The following is a 12,626-nucleotide window of genomic DNA, read 5'->3' as shown; positions in this document are numbered from 1 at the left end:
CTCCACTGGCTCCTGATGGGGTAAGCAATAAAGCTTGTGCTGCAGAAGATTCCGGTTCCCCTGAGCGTGTTCTTACCAGGGGGAACAAAAGCGCGGGCAATAAGGCATCTCACTGAGGGATTTTCTATCGGGCTGCTTAGGGGCTACATATACTTTCCTGAGTGGCTGTGTACAGGAATCACGTCCTCCATGGAACAGCCGTGGTCCATGTCTTTCCCATGGATAAGTGACACTCAAGGGAGTGTCATGAAGTCTGCTATATTGTGCCCACGGTTCTCAGTTCTGGAACTGAGCCAGTTCTGTAACCATGGCATCACAGGGGGGATTGGCCTTTGCTCTGATTTCCATGGAGACACCAGGTAACAGAAGAAAGGTTCCTTTGCTGGCACAGTGTTCACCACCCTTTCTACTTCAGCTGACCAGGAGTTCAGCAAGACCCTGTGCCTTACCAGCAAGGTATGGCTATAGCTTCCCTACTCCTCCCCACCCATACCAGCCCCCACCCTGAGATGAGCTGGCAGCTCCAGAGTGGAAAAACTCACGTTGTGTAGGTGGTGGCAGAGCTGGTAACCAGATCCCAAAATATTTATATACTGCAAAATGTGGGAGAGCCAGCACCCTGAGTGCATGTTGTTGATCCTTTCCCAAAGCCCTGATATCTTGGAATGGCGAGGACACTTTGGGCTCTTCTGGCCTTGTCTAACCTGCTCTCCAGCAGCTGATCTCCTTCACCTCTTCCTCACTTATCCCCTAATTATCAGTCCTCTATCCTGAACCTCTCACTGTCAGGGACCTGGCCTCCCTTTTTCTGGGTCTCATCCTGCCTTCCTCCTTGTTTTAAAGCAGTCTTCCTTCTATACACATCCCTTTCAGTAAGTGTCTTCTGCTAGGGAGTGGGTTTGGTAAGTGTTGTCAAGTTGAATCTAGGCCCCAACAAATAACCTGGAAGCCATTTCTAACATGTGAGAATTGGCCCTAATTTGATCCAGGGAACACCTGTGTTTCATGCCTTTTTCAGGAGGAAATTTCACTCAGGGAGTGGCATACTATTATTTGTCATTGTCTTAGTTACTTCTCTGTTACTATAAAGACACAATGACCAAAGCAAATTACGAAAGAATATTTTTTTTTAAAAAGCTGGGCAGTGGTGGCACATGTCTTTAATCCCAGCACTTGGGAGGCAGAGGCACGTGGATTTCTGAGTTTGAGGCCAACCTGGTCTACAGAGTGAGTTCCAGGACAGCCAGGGCTACACAGAAAAACCCTGTCTCGAAAAAAAAAGAAAAAAGAAAAAAGAAAAAGGGGGAGAGAGAGAGAGAGAGAGAGAGAGAGAATATTTAGTTGGAGAGTTGCTTACATTTTCAGAGGTTAACTTGGAATCCATCATCATCATCATGGTGGGAAGCACAGCAGCAGGCAGGCAGGCAGGCATGGTGCTGGAGCAATGCCTGAAAGCTCACATCTGATCCACAAGTACAAGCATAGAGAAAGCTAACTAAAAATGGAAGGGGCTCTTTTGAAACCTCAAAGCCCATTCCTAGTGACACAATGACACACCTCCAATCAGGCCACACCTCCTCCAACAAGGCCATACCTGCTAATCCTTCCAAAGCAGTTCCACCAATGAGGGAGCAAGCATTCAAACATCTGAGCTTCTTCTGAAGGCCATTCTTATTCAAACTACTACAGGCATCCTTTGGTCACCTTTGACTTTCACACAGCACAGAAATTCTAGACCTGTTTACCCAGTACTTCTGATCATGAGCTTGTGGAAGAGGAACAATATACTGGAATCTTTTCAAAAAGATTTGGAGTAGGTAAGTCCATGTTTTTATGAAATCTTTATAGCATTCTTATTCCACTCTTTAGGCTGAAAATGGTGGCAGGAGAGGGAGGGAGGGAAGAAAAAAAAGGAGGGAGGTGGGAAGGGAGGGAAGGAGGTAGAAGGGGAGGGAGGAAGAGAAGAACGGAGAAAGGAAAGGAAGGAGGGGAGGAAGAGAGAGATCCCATAACTGGATTGTATTATAGGCATCATTGCTATGTCATATTAAATATTTGGTTTATGGGATGTGACCTTTAAAATGAATTTAAATTTATCTATGATTAAAGAAACGTTACTGGATGAAGAATGTTTAGATATTTACTCTGGATTCCTTTGTGGTCTTGTATGCCTGCTCCTCTCCCCTGCTTTTGTCGCTGAAATTTGAGTGTTTATTCACCGGTATGGTTATTAGTGATGGTGTTGGTGGGGAGCTTTTAGAATCAGACTGAAATTCATGGTCTTATTCACTTTTCTTCATTACATTTATCACCATGTGTCTTCTCTGATCTTTTACTTTGAACATACATCAAGATATACTGCACTTAGCCGCGCGTGATGGCACACGCTTTTAATCCCTGCACTCGGGAGGCAGAGGCAGGCAGAGGCAGGCAGATTTCTGAGTTCAAGGCCAGCCTTGTCTACAAAGTGAGTTCCAGGACAGCCAGGACTATACAGAGAAACCCTGTCTCAAAACACACACACACACACACACACACACACACACACACACACAAAGATATACTGCACTTTGGGCACAATAAGGAGAGCCTGCATTCTCCGTCCCTGAGTAGATGTGACTTGTGATTCCTATTCCTGGGCAATGACTAAGCTTACATAAACATACCACTTATGAAGTTTAGTCACAGCACAACTGACTTTTGTCATTGGTTAATGTAAATTAATTTTCTTTCATCTGAGTATCTGTACACACACTAATAAATCTCAAAGTACTCGTACATAAGCATTATGCTTATTGGGCAGTTTTACTTTTTTATATTATAGTCACACTTACTTTCTTGTCCCCACCATTTTTTCCTCTTAGCACTACTTTCATTGTGCCCCATAAGTTTGGGTATGCTGTGCATTCATTTTCACTGAATTCTAGGAAGTCTTTAATCTCACACTTTGTCTCTGTAACTCCTTCCATGGGTGTTTTGTTCCCCCTTCTAAGAAGGTTTGAAGTATCCACACTTTGGTCTTCCTTCTTCTTGAGTTTCATGTGTTTTGTGAATTGTATCTTGGGCATTCTGAGCTTCTGGGCTAATATACACTATCAGTGAGTGCATATCATGTGTGTTCTTTTGTGATTGGGTTAACTCACTCAGGATGATACCCTCCAGGTCCATCCATTTGCCTAAGAATTTCATAAATTCATTGTTTTTAATAGCTGAGTAGTACTCCATTGTGTAAATGTACCACATTTTCTGTATCCATTCCTCTGTTGCACTCATCTGAGTTCTTTCCAGCTTCTGGCTATTATAAATAAGGCTGCTGTGAACATAGTGAAGCATGTGTTCTTATTATATGTTGGAGCATCTTCAGGGTATATGCCCAGGAGTGGTATTGCTGGATCCTCTGGTAGTACTTTATCCAATTTTCTGAGGTACTGCCAGACTGATTTCCAGAGTGGTTCTTACAAGCTTTCTACTACTTCTTCTTTGGTGTTCCCTGAGTGAGTGCAGGAGCTGTGTCTAGATGTATCCAGGTATACCTGTGCACCTCACCCATGACCCAGTTCTCTGAATGTTACCTGTGCACCTCACCCATGTTCTCTGAGATTAACTGGTTTTGGATTTCTATAATGGTTTTCTGATGCAGAAAGAATCTTCCTTGGAGAGAGCAGAGAGCTACACTTATTTGCAGATATAAGGATAAATATTTAGAATGCAATTAGGAATTACACTGGCATAGTAAAGTGGTGGTAATAGAGTCTCTTCTAAACTCATGGGTCACTAGCCATGTGGATCTGGCTAAGTTCATGTTGTCTTCAACAATAAGGACTTCAACTTCTTGGATTGTTTTCTTGATTTTTTTTTTTTTTGCTTTCTTTATATATTCTGGATGATAATCCTCTGTACACATAAATAGGAGGTAAAGATTCCCCCCCACCCCCCCACCCCCCCGTACAGAATTCCTCTTCACTTATTTCTTTAGCTGTACAGGATCTTTTCAGTTTTATGGAATCCCATTTGTCAATTTATGGCTTCAATTTCTGGTCAAATTGGGTTCTATTCTTTCCTACACCTATAGTACAGAGGGTACTGCCTAGGCTTTCTTCTGGCAGTTTCATTGTTTTGGGTGGGAGTTGGGTTTTGTTCAAGGTGATAGATTCAGGCCTAACTTCATTCTTCTATCTATAGATATCCAGTTTCCCCAGCACCATCTGATAAAAATGCTGTCTTTTCACCAGCTTATGTTTTTGGTATTGTTGTCAAATATGAAGTTATGTTCACTCATGTTTGGGTCTTTGATTTTTGTTTCATTGGCCTACATGTCTTTTTGGGTGCCAGTACTATATTGTTTTTATTACTGTGGCTCTGTGATATATCTTAAGCTCTGAAATGGTAATCTCTCCAGCATTGTTAATTTTTGTTGGAATTGTTTTGGCTGTCTAAAGTTTTTTAATAGTTCCATATGAATTGTAAGGTAATTGTTAACACATTTTTATTAATTATTTAGGAATTTCACATCATGTACCCCAATCTGGATCATCTCCCAGTCATCTCAAGTCCATTTCCCTTCCCTGTAGCCTTCCCCTCCATCTAAAGAAAAAAGGCCAAAGATAAAAGTCCTGTGTTGTCCATATATTCACTGGAGCATGGTCAAATGGCCATGCTTCCACAAGGGAAGTTGTGTCTTCCACCTACAATATTATAAAGGAAATGGTTATGCTATTTATCCCTAATGATGTAGTCACACAACAAATGTTCAACCAAGGCAGTTTACAAACAGAAGGTCTAGGTGTATAGGGCCAAGGTAGAAAGGACCCTATTATACATGGAATTCAGAGATCCTGAACTGGGTTTGGGGTATTTTCAGTTGAGGTCACTGACCAACCTACACACCATGCTGATAACATTACCTGGATCAATGATTCACCTGTATAGGTGGATCAGTGGCCTCTTAACACAGAAAAAAAAATCACCACTGCAAAACAGCTAGTGCAAGAGCAACTTGACAGTGGTCATACTGAACCTTCCTATTCTCCTTGCAACTTGCCTATATTTGTGATTAAAAAGAAATCTAGGAAATGGAGACTATTGCAATATCTAATTAGGAAAGAGGAATGAAAATGTGGATTTAACAGCGGCTTTACAACCCAGATTACCCATACCCTCTGCTATTCCCTCTAATATTTATAAGATTGTACTAGATTTAAAGGACTGTTTTTATACAATTCCCTTCATCCCCAAGATTGCAAGCGATTTGCCTTTAGTGTTCCATCTACCAACTTTAAAGAACCTATGAGGAGATATCATTACAAAGTTTTACCACAGGACATGGTTAACAGTCCCAATTTATGCCAAAAGTTTGTAGTACAAAAATTGCCATGGTTAGACATTTATATTCACATGTGTATATAGTTCATTATATTGATGATAAAACGTTAGTTGACAAAATAAAGGTTCTTTACTGCAGGCCTATGCCCAATTACAACAGGCATTGAAGGAAAAGGGTTGGTTGTTGCTGCACAAAAAATTCAGCACAAGCTCCCCTGTAAGTATTTAGAACACCGATTATATTTTTTAAAAAATTGTTTTATACCTCAAGAAAATATAGCTGAGAAAGATAAATTAAAAACTTTAAATGATTTTCAGAAACTATTAGGGGATATAAATTGGTTTAGACCATTCTTAACAATAACTATAGGAGAATTTAATCCATTATATGACATCTTAAAAGAAGATTCTGATCCTTTATCTCCATGGTCTATAACTGAGGGAGGACATCAAGCATTGTCTATAGTCAAAAAGGCTAGAGAACAACAAGTAATTCATTATATTGACTGTGCTAGGCCATGGGGTGCTTATACTTTACCCACTTCACGTATGCCTATGGCGGTGAGGTGGCAGAATGGACCCTTACTCTAGGTACATCTACTGTTCTCTCCTGCTAAAGTAATCATTCATTGCTATGAACCAGTTGCCATGTTAGTGCAACTATCCAAAAAATCATGCAAATATTGTGTAAGGATCCTGATGAAATCCTTGTACCTTCTACTAAATTGCAAATTGATTGGCTTCATCAAAATATGGATGCTTGGCCTATGGTATTTGCCAATTTTTCAGGAAAAAATTGATAATCATTATCCTTGGCATAAATTGATACAATCTGCTAGTGTTCATGAGTTTGTATTTGCCCATAATTTGTGCACTACAAAATGAGCTCTTTTAGTCTTTACTGATAGATCCTCTAATATCCTGCTTATATTTTTTGGATTCAAAAAGCATAACTTTAATTTGAACCTGCATCTACTCAGGCTATTGAATTAAAAGCTGTTGAAGTTGTGTTTGAACTTTTGGAGTAGTCTTTTAATTTATATACAGATAGCCAATACATAGCTCTAGCTTTACCAATGCTCTTATCTAAATTTTCAGAACAGTAAAATTTTACAGTTGTTCCAACAAATTCCATCTACCATGAGGAACAGAAAACATCCACATTATGTGGGGCACATCAGGGCCCATACTGACCTCCCTGCCCCCGTCTGAGGGAAATTCAACAGCAGATACATTAACTCCTGTTGCTGCCGTTTCTCTAACAAAGTTTGAACTTCCTCAGTCATACTCTTTATCATCACAATTAGCAACAGTTTAAGAAGGCAAATTCTAATTTCTTGAGAAGGGGCTCAAGCCATTGTTAGACAATGTTCTAAATGCCCACACATCTTTCTATACCCCATTATGGGGCAAATCTGCGAGGACTACTGCCTAATCAACTTGGGCAAATGAATGTTACTCATATTCCTAACTTTCAGAAGCTGAAGTATATTCATCTCATGATAGATACATATTGAAGATTCTTATGTGCATCTGCCTTGACAGGAGAAGCTACTACACATGTTATACCTCATTGCTTAAAATTCTTTGTTATTTTGGGCATTCCAAAATCATAAAAACTGATGACAGCACTGGATACACTAGCAAAGCCTTTCAAACATTTTGTCAGCAATTCAATATTGTGCACCAAACAGGAATTCCTATAATTCACAAGAGCAAGGAATTGTAGAAAGATCTCATGGAGTATTGAAAAAAAAATGATAAAGATAAACAAGGGGAAGTACCCCCCCACACACTCCACATAACTATTTTCGTCATGCTTTGTTTTAAATTTTCTGACATTGGATGCAGCAGGCAAATCAGCTGCTGACTGTTCTAACATCCTCAAACCCAATATGATTTTGCTTATGTTAGATGGAAAAATTCTCTGGCAGGATTATGGCGTGGGTATGACTCCATATTGATATGGGGATGAGGCCACATATGTGTTTTTTTGCAGAATGCTGAAGGAGTTCAGTTAGTGCCAGAGTGATTGGTGAGACAAGCTTAGGCTGGGACAAAGAATGATGTTGACTGTGCTCTTGCTGAGTGCTCTGACCATGGCACCAGGGAAGTTGTATTGTTCCTGACCTACCTTTGCTTCATCCTTCTGTATGGTCAAGGCCAGAAGTACTTGTGACCTCTAATAATACTCAGCTGTTAGGATTTCCTTGGTCTGAGAGTAAAAATTATTCCAAATTGGTGAATTACACTACTGTGGGTCAAGGTCTGCCTATTTGTTTGACTAGAAATAGTACAAACAATGGATGCCTTTCCTTGGACCCTCAGACTTGGAAAAAGAATATCTCTGAGTGTAGTGCAAATAACTAAGATGAGAATACCTATATCTCAGACTGAACAACCTGCCTTGTCTCAGACTTTTAGAACCTACAGGACAGAGAACATGGAGATCATGGAGACTGCCTTTTAAAAAAAATCAATCAAATGGAGAAGCTGTTATAATGAACTTCCTCTTTCCTTTAATGTGACACATTATCCTGACTCAATCATGGACTGGTTTGGAAATCAATCCAATATTGGACAAAAGGAAATGGCAGTGGGCATTTGGAAGGCTGGTTCTGGACATTTTCAGAGACATATTTGGAAGTTGGCAACTGCCTTGTATGATGTTATGTTCTCTATAGATTAAAAATGGAACACGTGCTGGTATTAAGGTAAATGTAACATCCTGCACTACCCCACCTAGACTTTTACTAATTTAGAATGTTAACTTTGTTATTGTCTGTAATATTGATTTCAATGTTTCTTGTTTTGTCTTTGTCCAATTTTGTTTCTGTACTGTATGATGGTAAATCTGTAATGGTGGTACATCAACCAGCTTTTATAATGATTCCTGTAAATTTATCTGAACCCTGGCATTCTGAAATAGGCTTACAAATATTGGAGGAATTAGATCACACTCTAGCAAGGAACAAATGAATGGTTGAGCAATCATTTCAGGTGTTGTTGCTCTCATGACTCTTATAGCCGGTGCTAGTATTTTTGCATTGTCTTTAGCACAAGAGGTACAAACAGCTGGTTCTGTTAATCATCTTTCAGAAAATGTAACCAATGCCCTGAGCATTTGGATAGACAGCAAGAACAAATAATTGACACATTATATAATATACTGCAGATCATGGGAGATGATGTCCAAGGAGTGAAAGTCAGAAGTCATTTGGAATGTCATGCTCAATAGCTATGGATTTGTATAACTCCAAAAATGTATAATGTGAGTCAGCGTAGTTGGACCAGAGTAAAAAGGTACCTTCAAGATATTTGGAATAATTCTAATACTTCCATAGTTTTGTTAGGCCTCCATAAACATCCTAGCATTGCAAATAATATTCTGAAAAAGTTACAGGCCATCTTTCATTCATGGTACTCATTTACATCTCTCTTTTTGGGTGTAGTAGGACTTGGCTTTATGATCCTTTTATGGCGTGCCTATTACCTGTTCTTTATAAAGGAATCATCAGAGCTTTACAGATGTCAAAGTAGAGTTACATAAATTCAAGCTCCAACGTCTTCCTTAGCAGAAGTTGGTAGTCAGTGACGGGTAAGATCATCTTGGAAACCTTCTCAACCTAAGACAGGCCATGAGTACAAGATTATTCACATGCCAGTGACAGGTAAGAGCTGTGCTTTGAGATGGCAACCTAAGACAGGTTCAACTTTCTGCCCCATGACTGATAAGGTTCAAGACTCTTGTAGATAAAAAAGATAGGTAGGATTCTCTCAGAGGTGGATCAACCTAAGACTGGCATAAATACTAGGATTCATGTATTGATGGCTGGTAAAGTCCACACTCCTTGAGGGGATGCCTAGGAAATAGGCACAGTCTTTCTGCACCAATAGCTGGCACAGCTTTGACTTGTATAGATTTTTAAAAGGGGGGGGGCATGTAGAGAGCACATCTGGAGTTAACTTTGACTGATTTCTTGCTTGTGATTAATCATGAATCAGCCTGCTGACATCTCTTTGTTTTTAGTTAAGACATGCATTATATCCTGCCAAGTTCCTCTGCTTACACATACGGCCTTGAGAGACTATCTAAGCCTGAAGGAAATGGGTCTAGTCAAACACAGATACTGTGTACCACAAACTTGCCATGTAAGCATTTGTGGTCATTGTTTAACTTCCTGGAATTGGCTATACTTTTGACCTTGCTTGTTTCTTGCCTTTAAAAGACACTGAGAAAATACAGTTGCTACTGGCATGGTATTGACCTCCAGACATCCCATATTTGTTTCTTGCATCTTCTTTGTACCTCTCTTATAATCATCCTCACTGCCCTATTCATGGTTTTTATGTTGACTGACCTTCTGGCTCTGACATTTTGGAGAGGAAGAGCCCTGGGGACTATATGTCCTGAAGACTTCATGCTGTTGTGGCAGTGTACTGGCTGGGTTTTTTTGTGTGTCAACTTGACACAAGCTGGGGTTATCGCAGAGAAAGGAGCTTCAGGTGAGGAAATGCCTCCATGAGATCCAACCATAAGGCATTTTCTCAATTAGTGATCAAGGATGGGAGGACCCATTGTGTGTGGTGCCATCCCTGGGCTGGTAGTCTTGAGTTCTATAAGAAAGCAAACTGAGCAAGCCAGGGGAAGCAAACCAGTAAGTAACATCCCTCCATGGCCTCTGCATCAGCTCCTGCTTCCTTATGTGCTTGAGTTCCACTTCTGATTTCCTTTGGTGATGAACAGCAACTTGGAAGTGTAAGTTGAATAAACCCTTTCCTCCCCAACTTGCTTCTTGGTCATGTTTGTGCAGGAATAGAAACCCTGACTAAGACAGGCAGTTTGCTCTGCTTGTTGCCCTCTTGTCCCTCCTATGAGCTGTATGAAACCTCTAAGGGCATTTCCAGCTCCTCTCCAGGCAGTATCAGTGGGAATTAGAACAACCATGATTGATCTTTTTCAAGCATTGCTGCTGGAGCAGGTGAATGATATATCCACCACTCTCAGAAAGGACTTAGAGATGTAGATTGTTGGTGATGTCCACCACCCTTAGAAAGAATTTGGAGATGTAGATTGTTTGTAATGTTAGGTTAAGATGTTAGGTTAAGATGGTTTTGCTAGTTGCTTTGACATAGAAAATATTGGAAATTCAGGTAGGCACATCCTTAAAGCTAGGCATTTTTAAGATCATGGAACAAGAGTCATAGCAGCCTGACCATCACTAGCTGGCATACCTCTCTTGATAAAGCTTGGCTAATGATTTAAATGATGCTTAATTTCTTGTACCTATGCCCACTTTTGCTTTCAGCTTCCTAGTATGATTTAATAAAAAATTGTTGAAGAGTAGATGTGCACCCTGATGGTTTATAGTAGAAATGACACGTTTTTAATATAAAAGTTTAATTTTTTAATCTTTTAATATTTTTATAAGATTTTAAAGGTAAGTAATAAAATAATTGATCTTTCCTTTGTAACTGCAAATTGCAAGCAGCCAGTAAGAGAAACTGGATGAGAAAACTAACCTGCTTGTTTTCACTTTGTTAATCTATAAACAAATTGCTTAGTTACAAATGTGTATGGTTTCTTGGGAATAGTTTGTTTGGGGTTTTCTATCCATAACATGTAAAACATTTGATCATGTGAGGGTATTGGGGAACAAATTTTTCTTACATATACTCATTATAATCATTTAAAGAAACAAATGTAACCACACTGTGATATTTTTGTACTGCTCGAAAGATTTTGCTGGGATACATAAGCTACGGGAGAAAAAAAATAAAATTGTTGGAACTTTGTTCCATCTACCCAAAGTGTATATGTATGTATATATGTAAGGTAGTTCGAGCCTTGCTTCATCTACCGTGTGTGTGTGTGTGTGTGTGTGTGTTCCCTTACCTTCTCTCTGCCCCCAGAGATAATTTTGCCAGCCCCAGAGAGTCTCTCACTAGCCCCAGGGAGCTTCTCATGGCTCCAGAGAATTGAGTTTTGTTTCCTCTGAGAAATTCTGCTGAATTATCAATCACCAACTTTATGTTCCACCCCAGTTTACTGGAAATCATAGCTGGTCTTTGATGAGCCCCCAACTCCAGAAAGGGAATGTATCTACTTCTCTCTTTTTTTTTTTTTTTTAAAGATTTATTTATTTATTATATGTAAGTACACTGTAGCTGTCTTCAGACACTCTGGAAGAGGGCGCCAGATCTCGTTACGGATGGTTGTGAGCCACCATGTGGTTGCTGGGATTTGAACTCTGGACCTTCGGAAGAGCAGTCGGGTGCTCTTACCCACTGAGCCATCTCACCAGCCCCCTCTACTTCTCTCTTAACTCAAACACACTACTGATAGATTAACGCCCCATATTAGTTCCCAGGCTGTTCCACCCAACTTGACTACCTCTTGCCACTATATAACCCCTTATAATGCAAGAGTCTCCTGCCATTTTCCTCTATCCTCTCTGAACCCCAAGAGACAGCTTTGGAAATTTGAATAAACTTTTCTTTTTCTACCCTTGGAGTGGCCTAACTTGGTGGTTTCACTGTGCCCTTGCTTGGTTTGATGCATGTATGTTTAGAGAGTAATGTCTGCTTATTGAATTGTTCCCTTGATTAGAACAAAGTGTCCCTCTTTATCTCTTCTGATTAGTGTCAATTTAAATTCTGTTCTGTCAGATAGTAGGATAGCAATGCCTGCTTGTTTCGTGGTCTCATTTGACTTGAGCACTTTTGTCCATCTTTTCACTATAAGGCAGTTAGTTACCTGCTGTTAAAGTTAAGATGTTGGGGGTGGGGGGCAGCCCCAGCTTTTCTTCTTTCTGGTTCTCTCTTGAAGGTAGCTGAGGGTGAAGAGCATCAGTGAGGGCAAGACTTGGTCTTGGGAGACATTTAGGATTGTATTTAATAAAATGTTTATTTATCTTAAGTCTAAGTCACTTTGTTGTGGTAGCTGACCTGTTTGTCTGAGTTCCTCTTAGGCCAGAAAATTTCTTTATGACATTCTCTGGCATTTAGCACCTCAGAGTAAAACAGTAAGGGGGTGGGGGGGAGGCAGGGTTAAGTAAAGTAGCCTTTGTTCTATCTCTGCAGGAACTGCATCTCTCTAAATACCAGCCTGCTAGTTGAAGTTACAGGAAGAAATCAAGACACTTTGGAAAGTGATTTTAGCTATTATTTCTAAATTCTCTAAAAAGTTCCCTATAGAGCTGGGTGTGCTGGTGCACACCTTTAATCCCAGCACTCAGGAGGCAGAGGCAGGCAGATTTCTGAGTTCGAGGCCAGCCTGGTCTACAAAGTGAGTTCCAGGACAG

At 40.2% G+C, this 12,626-nt stretch overlaps 1 long non-coding RNA gene across 3 annotated transcripts in view; it reads left to right on the top strand.

Moving 5' to 3' along the window:
* Positions 1–373: 373 nt before the first annotated feature.
* Positions 374–12,626, top strand: part of LOC110300457 — a 47,596-nt gene continuing 35,343 nt past the window's right edge. For all 3 annotated transcript variants that reach the window (XR_002378572.1, XR_002378573.1, XR_002378571.1), the window contains exons 1-2: positions 374–456; positions 1,690–1,817. This is a non-coding gene — a long non-coding RNA (uncharacterized LOC110300457). The remainder of the gene's footprint in view (positions 457–1,689; positions 1,818–12,626) is intronic.

Source organism: Mus caroli, chromosome 8 (assembly GCF_900094665.2).
Source record: "Mus caroli chromosome 8, CAROLI_EIJ_v1.1, whole genome shotgun sequence".
NCBI classification, from domain to species: Eukaryota; Metazoa; Chordata; class Mammalia; order Rodentia; family Muridae; genus Mus; species Mus caroli.
This window is presented reverse-complemented; position numbering and strand designations above follow the sequence as displayed.